General features: G+C 37.0%; 1 protein-coding gene across 14 annotated transcripts in view; it reads left to right on the top strand.

Annotated features, from left to right (window-relative positions):
• Positions 1 to 13,042, top strand: part of GTDC1 (glycosyltransferase like domain containing 1) — a 321,331-nt gene that overhangs the window by 35,254 nt on the left and 273,035 nt on the right. The window lies entirely within an intron of this gene.

Here is a 13,042-nt window from a genome sequence, read left to right as displayed (position 1 = left end):
CTATGATTTTATGATTTATTAATAGAAGGTGCTGTTGGAAATCCCATAGTTTGCTAGATTTGTTAAAAGCAAAGCATCTCTGTAACCAGAAATAGTTCTGTTTATAGCAAAGATAATACAGGAAATTATCTGAAATACACTAACAAAATAATTGTCTTATTTAGTTCGGTTGGATTGGTGGTATACAATCTCATTAACCTTTAAGCAGAAATAAATAAAATCTACAAGTAGTAAGGAGGTGCTATGTTTTACGTATGCAAAATATAAATTGCACAAATGTAGCTGATGCATTGAATAGCTTGAACAGCAGTTGTGCTTGTTGTTGTTCTGCAAGAAAATGATACTTCACAACTGTGAAACATGAAGAAATGCACTTGGTGTGACGTCCCACCCAAACCCGATAAACTGGGATTTTTTTTCTTCTGCAAGAGGTGAGCAGTTACTGCACAGTGTTACTACTTCTGTGGTAGTTGATTCATCCCTTTGCTATGCAAATTGTAAGTATACAAGGATTCAGTGCTTTTATTTAAGAAATATGCCTTCAGGCTGTATTGGTAGGCTTTAGGGAGATATCTGGTTTGGTGTGAAATAAATAGTTGTTAAAAGATCACATGAATTTATGTCTTAGAAGATGAAAAGTGACGCTGTGAGCGTTTTGAGAGCACCCTCCTGTACCCAGCATGTGAGCTTGCCACTTGGTTTTGGTTTTTCAAAGAAACCTCACCAACATTGTGGAAAATCAGAGAGCTGCAGGCCAGGGAGGGGAGAGGGACAGCATCAATGTGTTGTCTTAAAACCGCAGGAATTAGGACTTGTATTTCAGACACCCCCAGTCCTAACCTCTGGGGTTTGACCCTTGGAGTAAATGCTTGCTAGTCCTGGTTGAGGGACTACTTGCTTTTTCTTAAGCTTCAGTCTTCAGACCATTTGAGTTCTCAGCTTATAATGACTGGATTTAAATGCCATAATTCAGGTTTGTGTGCTAGTCGTAGGCATCAAGTTTGCATATTTTGAATGAAATGGCAGGAAAAAAAGCGAACACATGAAAGCATTTGAATGAGAGGAAGCTTTGGTACTTGAAGTTTTTGTTGAAGTTTTGTCTTGCTAAAGAAAACAAAACATTTACTTGAAAGCTATTTGCTATTAGGTTAAGCCCAGACCCTTTTTGTCCTGTTACTGTCAAAAATATTAATCAACTCCTTATATCAGTATGAAATTCACTCTGTGTACATTGCCCTTCTCTCATCCAGCAGCATCATTCTTTCTGCAGTGGTTTATTTTCTGCTGCAGAGGAACAACGTATTTTGGAAACATTTATTCCTCTTCTATGAATAACTTTATCTTCATTTATGTAATTGTGATGAGGACTTTTATGCCTTAATGATATAAACTAAATAAATTAACTTGCTCGTTACCTTTCAATAGACACTTTAGATGACTACTACTTCTGACTTCAAAGTGTAAATCAGCCCAGAAGTTTAAATGCCTGAATTTGTGTTTCTTATGCATACTTGGGTAATATCCACTGAAATTAATAGTCCTGATGCTTGCTTGTGTGAGAAAAGTTGTTATACTGATTTAAATAGAGCTGATGGAAATAAGTTGCAGCTCTCTAGGTAAGGTGACAGCAGCTGTCCTCATCTGCATCCTTTTCTCTTCTTTTCATACCTCCCCAAAATGTACTCCCTCATCTAAATTTGTAATTTTAAATTCTGTCTTGTTGCTTTCATTGAGTGATTAGTAAAGATAAATCTTAGCTTTTGTAGCATTAACGTTGGAATCATAGAATAGTTAGGGTAGGAAAGGACCTTAAGATCGTCTAGTTCCAACCCCCCTGCCATGGGCAGGGACACCTCATGCTAAACCATCTCACCCAAGGCTTCTTCCAACCTGGCCTTGAACACTGCCAGGGATAGAGCATTCACAACCTCCCTGGACAACCCATTCCATTAGCTTACATCTGTCATATTTCTCTCCTGACTAAACTAAATACTGTTTTTGTTTTACTCTGTCACACTTGGTGTGAAAGAACTAGTCTACCTAGAACTTGTTCAAGGTTTCCAGTGAAGAAAAATGGTTAAAACTTTGATATTTATACTTTTTGTCTTTCCTGATGGGCACTGCACACCCATCTGAATGGTGTGGAGGTATGTGTGCAGGGACCCGTTTCTGGTGCTGGTAGTGGTCCATCAGGTGTATGTGGTGTAGCTTCAAGGAAAATGTTGCATGTGGGCACAAGATGCGTGACAGGTGGATATGTGTCTGACTTTGATTTGACTTGCCTTTTTCCCCAGGAATTTGTAACTGTTTTGTTTTTGTCACATTTCATCTTGAAGCAGACAAACGAAGAAGATTGTGGGAAGTGTATGGAGGAGTCCTCCTAGGCCTGTTTTCATTATGTTTTAAAACCCTTTGGACAGACTTCTGAAAAGCAAGATCTCTGGCGGGCTTTGGGATAGGGAGGAGCAAGGTGCCTTGGCTGCCCTTTGTGGATATAATGGCCACCGCCTTCGATCCGGTGGAGAATTACATCATCTAATTCTTCTATAGAAGTTCTTGTAAAGTCATGAGCCGGTCAGATGCAGCCCTTAACAACTTCTATTGAAAAAAAAAAATATTGAAATGGCAACCCATCACCAAACAACATGAAGTAAACTTACCTGTGTATCCTGGCCAGTCAGGATATGCTTTACTGATATGTGAGAGTGCTGATACTTTCTGCCATTGCTTTTTTTTAGTTGCAGATTTTTCAGTAGTACTTAAGTACTTAATTCACATGCTTGCCAGAAGATTTTTACCTGTTCTGACAGAGTACATGGATAATTGCTGAAATTGAAGTTAGTAGGACATTTCGGGTCTTTTTTGTTTCTGTATTTGACAAAATTGTTACACTTCATTTATTTATTCTGGTTTCCTTAGGTAGTGATTTCCTCCTGTATGTAAGTAATGCTATTAGCCGCGATGGTGCTTTGAACTGTCATTTCATACCACTTGAAGTTAATTACTAGAAAACTGGGGTTTTCTTTTTCATATTAACCAGTTTCATATAAAGTGTATCTCTTTACTGAGGATGTCACTGTGAGGTAGGAATAACTGCAGTAAATTGAAGAACAGAGCAATTCAGCCTTTGATCATGTGAAAATGTACGCATGTTTTGAACTTTCCACTTGAGCATTACCACTAGTTGTACAGAGCTTATGCTGCTGTATTTCAAGGTTTGTGGCTTGGTAGAGATTTGAGAAGTCCTTAGCAGGCTCAACATTAAACCCCAGATATCAAGCCAGGGTGCTTTAAGTCTTTGCTCAGACTGCTTAGTAGGCACAGAATGAGGGAATTAGCTTTTAAATGCAAAGACACCTTTCAGTTAAAGGACTTCTAGTGAATTTTAAGGTTTCTGTTCTTGTAGTGTTTGCACTGAACGATGAGGAATGTTGTGATTTTGTTTTTTCTTTCAGATTAGAAAAGAACCCATTGCATTTACTTTATATTGTTGCAGTTTAAAGCATCAGATGGTATACTTTATTTTGCTGTTCTCAGTAGTTTCGCCAAGTTGGTGAGAAAAACAGACCGCTTACCCCATAGTATTCTGAGTAGAACCACAAATATACCAGCATTGCTATAGCAGGAGGTTGCTTTCAGAATAATTGCAGGGAATGATCTTATTTTTGTGATTTAATAACTTGCTATCTGCAAAGTCATACAGATTTGTATGATTTTCTCCCCTGCTTGTGGAGGAAATGAACCACAAAACTTGAAATAGTTGGGAGGTTTCGTTGTTTGGTGATTTTTTTGTTGTTATTTGTTTGGGTTTTTTTATAAGTGAAAGGGAAAATAAGGCTCACAACTCAAGAAGGGAGAACTCCATAGTGAAAGAACATGGGACCATAGGGTAATTCAGGTTGGAAGGGATTTTTGGAGGCCATCTAGTCCAGCCCCCTGTGCAAAACAGAGTTGGCCATGTCTGCGTTACCTGTATCCAACAGAGTATGTAATTATGGAATGCTTGAGTATTGCATGATCATTTTCTCTAGTGTCTGCATGTAATCTGATGCAACAAGGCTGTCATTTATATTCCTTTACATTATAAAATGTACTGATTTTTCTCAAGATTTGAATTCTGTGTGACCAGAAGTCAGGCTGGTATCTCTAATGGTAGTAAGTATCTTCTTGGACCGTGTGCTGGGATTATATGTAAAATACGTAAATATGTATATTTTTCCTTAGTGCCAGCAATGCTTTTTGTTTTTTTTTCTTTCCTGCAAATATTTGGTATGTTTAATAGTTAATATGGAATACTTACAAGTGTATCTGTTCTGCAGAGAACTGAAAGAGGTTTGTTTTTTGTTTTTTTTTTAATAGTTAATATGGAATACTTACAAGTGTATCTGTTCTGCAGAGAACTGAAAGAGGTTTGTTTTTTGTTTTTTTTTCCTTCCATTGGCATTTAGAAAGAAAAAAAAAGAGTTGCTACTATAACAGAATTTTATTAATGAATAATTTACACTGGTTCCAGCTGTGACCATGTGATTAGTCCTTCACTAAGCAACAATGGGTATTTTCTTTCTGCTTTTATTTGATTTCCAAGAATGTGTCATCTGTTACATAAACTGCTGCCAGTATGCCCCATGTAAACTGGTATTTTTTATTTCCTTGAAGTATAAGATAAATACACACTCATATCCTTCTGGAAATACTGTTTTAAATGAATAGGGAATTTTATTGATTATAGCTAATTCAGCATGCCAAAATCATAAAACTTGAAATATTTATTAAATGTACTAGACTGTAGGATACCTTCTTCCCTGGTAGTGCAAAAGATACTTTTCACTTTTACATTTCTATCTTAATATTTTATTACAGCAATACAATGTGTTGTAGAGGTGGACAAGCCTGCAGATTGAAATGTGGATAGTCCAGATTGTTCCTTTCCCTCGACCATATGGTGTAGTTCTAAAAGCCTTTTGTACACTGTCTGTTTAGTTAATTGTAAACTTGGTCTTTAACATACCTTAAAAAAATGAGATATATACAAACTAAAATCAGTATATGCTCTGGTAAGTAAAAGTTTGCTAAAATACATGTAAATTCACAGTCCTGGTCTCTTGGTAGGTTTTCTTTCTGGGTGAATTTGAAAGTCTTTCACTGTTTCTTGGTAACGAATGCGAGTATGTATGTGTGGAGGGACAGGTTTTTACATTTCCTCCTTGGGAAGGGGGTGGAGATTTGAGTATATAATGAACATTTCATAATATTTTTGCTTGGCAGACAGCTTTGCCAGTGGGTGATGTGCAGGAACATCGAAGATTTCTGACAGATGGATGGTAGGACTGCTAATACACCTCCACATATTTCAGCGTCTGATGTTCCCAGTGCTTCTCTGATGCCCGAGAAGCTTGTGCTCACACTTTGGTCTGATGTTGGCCAGTGTGGGGCTTTAGAAAAGCAGAACTGAGCCTTGACACAGAGGGGGTCATTTTTATAGTCATCACAAAGTGAAGCATTCATAAGCATCCATTACTTTTTTTTTTTTTTAATATAATGAATTAAAAATTAATTGCTGAAGAGTTTCAGAAGCAATTTTATTTTCTGTTGTCTCACCATAAGAAGCTATTTGGGAAAAGCAGCTGTTTTCCCTGAAAATAAGGTTGATAAATCTAAAGAGGAAAAAGCAAAAGTTGTAGGAGCCTCACTGAAACTGATTTTCTGTGGGTCCCAACCTGTTTTAATGCATTGGAGAGTGTTTGCTCGTTAGTGGAAGTTTTCATGGTAGGCAAGGCTCACATCATTCATGGTTTTGGAGATAAAAATTCACTAACATTAAAAAAGGAAAACAAAAGCATTAGTAATCCAAAAGAAGTAAATTACAGTAGCAGGCAGTGAGGCTAATGTGCTGTGAGAGGCCTCTCACAATAAAACTTATTAATCTCTACTGTGTATCTCAAGTGTTCAAAGGATTTCAGATATTGCTTTTATCACTACCTGAATGCAAAGGAGTGGGTAACCTTAGGGGATACTAGAAAGGAAAAAATGCAACTTTTGTTGTCTGCAGAGATTAAATAAAGCAACTCTTGACCTTTTCTACACATGCAGAAATTGAGAGAGCTTCAGCAAGTTTGCTCAAAATGAAAGCAAATAGTAAACAATACCACATCTGTTTCTTCCCATTAGGTAGTGTGCTCATTGTGAAATAGTGTGATGGTAACTAAACAGCAAAAAGATGTTGGAGGACCATAGTTTTCCTTATGCTGCCTTTTTGTTCTCCTACACATATGTGATAAGATATTTTGCTTAGTAGATTCTTCAGAAACTTCACCTTTGTGCAGTGATGAAAAATGAATAGAGTGGGTTTGTGTGCCGCAGGAGGAGATACAGCTTCTGCTCGGCTGAAATATGAGTGGGGGGATGCTGTATGTATACAGTAACCAGTTTATATGGTGAAACGAGTGGTATCTTCCATTCTGTACTCTTCTGGCTGCAGTATTTGATCGGTGAGAGCAAGAAAGTATCTGTAAGCAGAACTTCTGCTTGCAATCCAAGTAATTCAGAAGCACTGAAATGCAAGAAACCACATGTAATGCTCGAAGAATCCAGCTATAATTTTGAGAGCTGAAAGAGAAAACGGTGACTGAACATTTGTTGCAGATTCCATGATGAGAACAGTTTTCAAAGCCTGTGAGTTGCCACTTGCAGAGAGTATATGAATAAGTACCTATTTTTACTGTACAGTGGCAAATGTAGGCTCACTTCGTTAGAGCAAGCAGTACAAACAAGATGTGCTAAAGTGTATGTTTTTTAAAAAAAAACTTAATCTAACTTTTCATGCGATTCCAAAATAAGCAAAATAAAAAAAAGTCATAGAAAATCATGTAAATTCAACAATTCCCTCCCAAATATCTTTATTTAATCTACTTGTATTTTAATAACTGTTTCTTTAAATTGAGTAGTGTGCATGTCCAGTGGAAACAGTTAACGATACCAGCTTAGTTTGTAAATCAGTGGGTCAGAGACTGCCCCTTTATAGGCTACAGATTTATTTTATTTGTGAAAATACACAACTTTTATTTTTGGCTGATTTTGAGGATTGTAGCTTTCTCAGCAAGTCTTTTTGTAAAGAAAAAAATAGCATTTTTAAAAATTAGGCTGGACTTTCATGCTTGGGCTAACTGAAAGCACTGTTGAAGTAGTTTTCTGTGGGGGGACAGTCTGGTTTATAGTGATACAGCGAGATTCATAGATATATGTAAGATGTGTTCAGGGTCTCAACTTGTGGTGTTCACAGAAAAGAATGTGGAGAGAAGGTAGCAGCAGGAGTGTAGAAGACCAAAGTTTGAAGCAGTTAGGCTTAGAGAAGCGTGTGCAGAGTACATGTAGAGGAGTGTTGGTGGACAAAGTATTTCTGAGCAGAGGCTGGAGAGGAGAGGAAAGGAAAAGGAGAGATTGGAAGGAGCATATGGAGTAGAATTGATCAAAAAATGATGACTCTTTGGCAACATGTTAAAAGCTGTTCCTTTTTTTTTTTTTCTGTTGGGAAATTTAGATTTACTAGGTGAGTCTAATAAAAATGAAAAGAACAGTATGAAATAAGCCTTGAGCCTAACTGGGGGAAAAAAATTCAGAGTTGAAGAGAAAAAACTTCGGATTTGATGTGGTAAGATGGAGGAGGAAGAAAGAGATTGTTTGCAAATGTGTTTGAGACTATTTGTGTGTGGAAGAATTGACAAACAAGGCAGTGAGACCAGAGATTAAGCAAGGAGAAAAAGGCAAGGGAGCCATGAAACTTTGGTTCTGGAACAGCAAATAAAGGTCTGTATTGAAGCTGGAGATTTCTTAATGAGGAATGAAGCAGCATGAGGGGAGAACATCTGAGATTGTAGACCTGTAGGACAAGAGGTGCGGTGGACACGTCCATACATTGGAAAACAGTTGGAGGAGAGGGTAGTTTGAAACAGAAAAATTAGACGTGTCTCATCAAGGTAAGTAGTCAATAATGCAGTATATCTGTTCTTTGTAGATTTTATTGCATCATTGATAAAGTTTAAAAAAGAAAAAAATATGATACAGAACTAAGGTAAGCACAGTAAGAAGTAATTAGAAAAGAAGGTGAAATAATTAGAAAAGGAGGTAAAAGAGCAGGAAATAAAAAAGATCTTAAATGTAAATGAAAAGAGGATATTGGGGATTCAGTCATATGAGAAATGCATATGGCTTCAAGAAGTGTGGATTTTCCTTTTCAAGATGGAGTTCATCAGTGTACCAGGTGAAGACTAGTATTAATAGAGGACACAAAATACTGTCTCATTCGTATTTGCATTTTCTGGTAAGGGCTCATGCTTATGAAAAAGAACAATGTTGAAACATTTTGAAAGAAATTTGAAACATTTTTTCATATGTGGCTGAACAGCAAGTTTCTGCTGGTTTAAAGGCAGGAGTATTGTGTATTGTGGAGACTGGAAGTAGGGACGTAGGAGTCACTGCTCCTTTCTTCTGTTCTTGGATTTACTATAAAACTACTGTCGGAAAATTGTGTAAATCACAACTTTTAATTCAAGTTTTCTTATCTGTAATGTAGAGATGACAATACCTACCTACCTCACAGCAGTGTTGTGAAGTTTAATTAATGTTTGTTGAGCTCTTCAGTATTTTTGGATGAAAGCAGATAAATTAAACCTCTTACTTATGGTAAAATACCAGTCAGAAGATGGAGTACAATTCTGGGGATGGAGGGAGGAGATAGAACACTTCAGTTTTGTTGTTAAAGAGTATTTAAACAAAACAATTGAAAATATTTGCTTAGAAATTACATAATTATAGGTTTATTTATGAAATCCAAGCATTTTATTACAATTAGCTTGTAATTAGAACATGTACATAGAGCTAGTGTTTTGTTTCATCTTAAGATAGTTTAGGACTCCTTTAAAAAGTTGAATAAATCACCAGTATTCCTTTCTGTCACCATTTTAAGATGAATTCTTCATAGTCTACCTTCATAGACCAAACCAAGTATTTCTCTGTCATCAAGCATTGTGTCAAGGATTCTGTAAGGGCTGAAGTGCTGTATTTAGAGGTTGTGGACTTTGGAATAACAAGTCAGTAGGCGACAATAATAGTAACAAGTACATGAAATTCTGTGTATATATGAATGTGTGGTTATAGTATAATTTAAGGAACACAGTAATATGGTCAGGAGAAAATACATGAGAAAATTGTTGAAAAAAGCAATTGAGTGAACTAGTGTTGAGCAATAAAATCAGTGGGGGAATTAGCCTCGCTAAGCCTTGTTTCTGAAGCTTTCTTACTATTCAAATAGGAAATAGTCAAAATAAGTTTTCAAGTTACTGTCAAAGGAAATGCTGTGTATATTCACCACCAAGTTTCTTAGAATTGGCTGTGTCTGGAGATGCAAACTTTGCAAACATAGTGTCAGCAACATCACAGGTGTCATTATAAATGTCAGCAGTATGTAAGTGGTATTTGTAAATAAGCACAAACATGTGAAATGGTCTGTGTTTGTTAGGCAACCATTATGCACCTTCAGTATGCTGAAGCCTGGTGCTTGGTTAAGTAGCTCATGTGAGTTGAATGTACACTAAATATCAAGTGGAGTTACACAGCTTGAAAAGAAAAACTGCTTTAAAGAAAAAAGCAGACTTTTTTTGTAAGTCATTTTGTTAATTTAATGCCCAAGAAAATGCTTCCATGAGTGTTAAGAAACCAACTGTCTATAGACTCTAGGAAAAATCATTTATGGATCTCTCTTGTCCATACTCATTCAGAGCTTCAATGGGAAGGAAGAGTGCTGCAGCTCTGAAGAGTAACTTGTAACTTGCGTGAATATTGCCCTCTCCAAGGATATTGGCATGCAAAACAGATTTTGTTCATCTTGGCGCATTTTGAATGCACCTCACAAATGGATTCTTAACCACTTTGAAATGAACAGAGTTTGGATTAGATTCTCTTCAGCACAAGCAAACTAATGTGTGATCGATGCAGATAGGTGGAAATTAGTCCTTTTTCAAAGCATTTGGTCCTGTTTAATTTGAGTACGCTGTCTGCTTTGTTTTCCACTGTACTTATTTGCTGGAGGCAACTTACTGTTCTCCCCCCTCCTTCCCCTCTTTCTTAATTATATTTTAAGTATATCTCTAGTATTCAAATTCAGAGAGTGAAGTGTCTTCAGAGGTATTTCTGCTTTAAATATGGGGCTGAACCAGTTTCATATAGCACCATCAGTTATCTACAGCTTTGTGGAACCAGACTTTGCTTAAACAGTAATGGGAATATCGGATCTGAAAAGATTCAGGAAGATCTGAATCAATCTGCCATAAGGTTAGACTGTTGTAAACACTTCTCTTAGATTCTGATCTAATAGAATCATAGAATAGTTAGGGTTGGAAAGGACCTTAAGATCATCTAGTTCAAATCCCCCTGCCATGGGCAGGGACACCTCACAGTAAGCAATTCCCCCCAAGGCTTCGTCCAGCCTGGCCTTGAACACTGCCAAGGATGGAGCATTCACAACTTCCCTGGCCAACCCATTCCAGTGCCTCACCACCCTAACAGTAAAGAATTTCTTCCTTATATCCAATCTAAACTTCCTGTTTAAGTTTTAACCCATTACCCCTTGTCCTGTCGCTACACTCCCTAATGAATAGTCCATCCCCACATCCCTGTAGCCCCCCTTCAGATACTGGAAGGCTGCTATTGAAAAGTCATCTATTTTATGAAAGTGATTTTTGGAACACAAGTAGATAAATGAAGACAGTTTGAGCATTATCTTCATAACCAAAACCCTTGTTTGTCTGTTTTTTTAAACTCAGCCAAGTACAGTGTTGTAGAGTCGTCACTCCAGCACACCAAAAATACAGCATTTTTATTTTCTGCTGTGACTGATGAATAAGGATGGAGTTAATTCCCTTGATCATAGAGTACTTTCCAATATGCCATCAATAAAATTAATGCAAATAAAGCAAACTTCTAGAGCCTAAATTTTCTTTGCTTGATCTTTTTTAAGACTTCTAAGACTTCATTGCTCAGCAGAGTATTTGTTACATTAACAAGGAAGCTGCAGTTCTTAAGGTTAGAAGTTTATGAAGGTGAAAATGATTCACAATTTTCCTTTTTCTTTTGTCAGCTTCTTTAAAACTACCTGTATTAATCTGAATTCTAGCAAAGGTGGAAGCAATTAAAAATAGCATTTTTGGTGTTTCCATTTTAAAGTTTTAATTTGTGTAAAGGATTCTACTTCACCATAACAGTTTATGTTGCATAGCTTGGTTAACAGGCAAGAAGTTTCCCTAGTCCTCAGTTTTGGGTTGGAAGTCTTCATAGAATGATAAAACTTAAAATGGTTTGTATTGGAAGGGATCTTAATGACTCTAGTTCCAACCCCCTGCAGCAGGCAAGGACACCTTCCACTAGACCAGGTTGCTCAAATGTTTCCAGGGATGGGGCAGCCACAACTTCTCTGGGCAACCTATGCCAGTGCATCACCACCGTCACAGTAAAGGATTTCTTCCTAATACCTAGTCCTTATATTTTCATAGCAAAAAGGTTCACAGCTTTCATCTACAGCAACAGCAAAAGCTTCAGATTTTGTGGGAGCACTGGCAAGTCAGCATTATTTCTGTCGAGCATTTGTTAAGACTGTTTTGAGACCCCATGAGTACCTGGTGTGTTTTCTCAGTGTCTTAAGCTCCACAATTGACTATTCTTTGTATATGAAAAAATCATAGTGAAAAGTAGCATCAAAGATTTTAGCTCTAGCATTGCTTTGAGTCTGGTTGAATGTGGAGGACTCTCTTGAGATAAGCACTGCCTTTATTTTAGAGGTATTTCCAAGTTGCCCATGTGCTGTTGTTTTTAAAGCCTCCAAGAGCTGTTTGTGCCTGCTGTAAACACTTAACTGATGATACTGCCAAAAATTTCCCAATGGCCAGAATAACTGCACAACCCTGAAGTCTTTAGTACAAGTCAGAACAGTCTTTAACTTGCTGGTGAAACTTGTGATCTTTGTGACTTTGAAATGAAGTGGGAATATCAAGCACAGACCTTGCGTGCATGAGGTGTAAATGGTTTCTCATGTTGGCTTGTAATGGTATTTCTGGCATTTCATTGTATCAGCAGTGTCAGTAAGAGATCCTCCTAATAGCCAGCTAAACTTTAAATAGTTAGGATCTTCCAGTAATGACTTTAAAATAGTTTCTTCAGCTTGAGCTCTGCAATGAAGAAACTATTGTGGCCATTGTAAACTTAATGTTCTTATGTTGCACCAATTTGTAGGAGGAATGAGCTAGGTTCTGCAGGTTTTCTGGTGGTTCAAGTTCAAGTATCTGATGAATGACAGTGTCATTTAGTTTTCTTGAACAGGGTGTTCAAGGTAAGGGTTTTCAGATTTTAGGAGGAAAGTCTTATGAGTGTGGCCAGTTGAGTTAGGCATGGTAAATGCTTTTCAGATTTTTTTTTTTTTTTTTGTAGATAGGCAGAGAAGTGATTCCCAAGTCACACTAAAGCTGAAATCCTAGTGAGTTTTACTAAAATTGTTATGATTTATAATGAAGTAAAATAAAAAAACTCCCTGTTTTCAGCTTTCTTTGTTAGAGGTTACAATGCAGATTGTATGCCATAGGCAGATTCTGTTGTGTGCAACAAAAGCAAAGTTCATAAGGCACAGGCTTTCTGATTGTGGTGATTTTAATGGTGCTTTTCTCATACCAACTGTCTGATAGTCTTTGAGACAAAAACTTTACATCTTGATGTCCTTTGTGTGTGTCCTTGCCTTGCTGTTATCCGTGGTAGTGCTAAAAAGGGTCACGCTGGTCTCATGTCTGTTAGGGTCTCCCCCAGACATGAATATTTATTCTTTATGCAGTATCTGTTTTTAAAACATCAGCTCAGAATCTCAACTTGTTTACAAAATAACCTTCCAAAACAGATTGCTTTGAGATGCTTGTATATCACTTTTATTCATGGAAAAAAGTTTCCTGACTTACCATTTCAATTGACAGATGATAACAGAAATCTTTCATTATCTCATATCAGTATA

This window comes from Pezoporus flaviventris, unplaced genomic scaffold (assembly GCF_033815535.1).
Source record: "Pezoporus flaviventris isolate CSIRO_AGI_PZ_B2104156 unplaced genomic scaffold, CSIRO_AGI_Pfla_v1 ptg000001l, whole genome shotgun sequence".
Lineage (NCBI taxonomy): Eukaryota > Metazoa > Chordata > Aves > Psittaciformes > Psittacidae > Pezoporus > Pezoporus flaviventris.
Note: the sequence above shows the minus strand (reverse complement) of the source record. Positions and strands in the feature narration are given on the sequence as shown.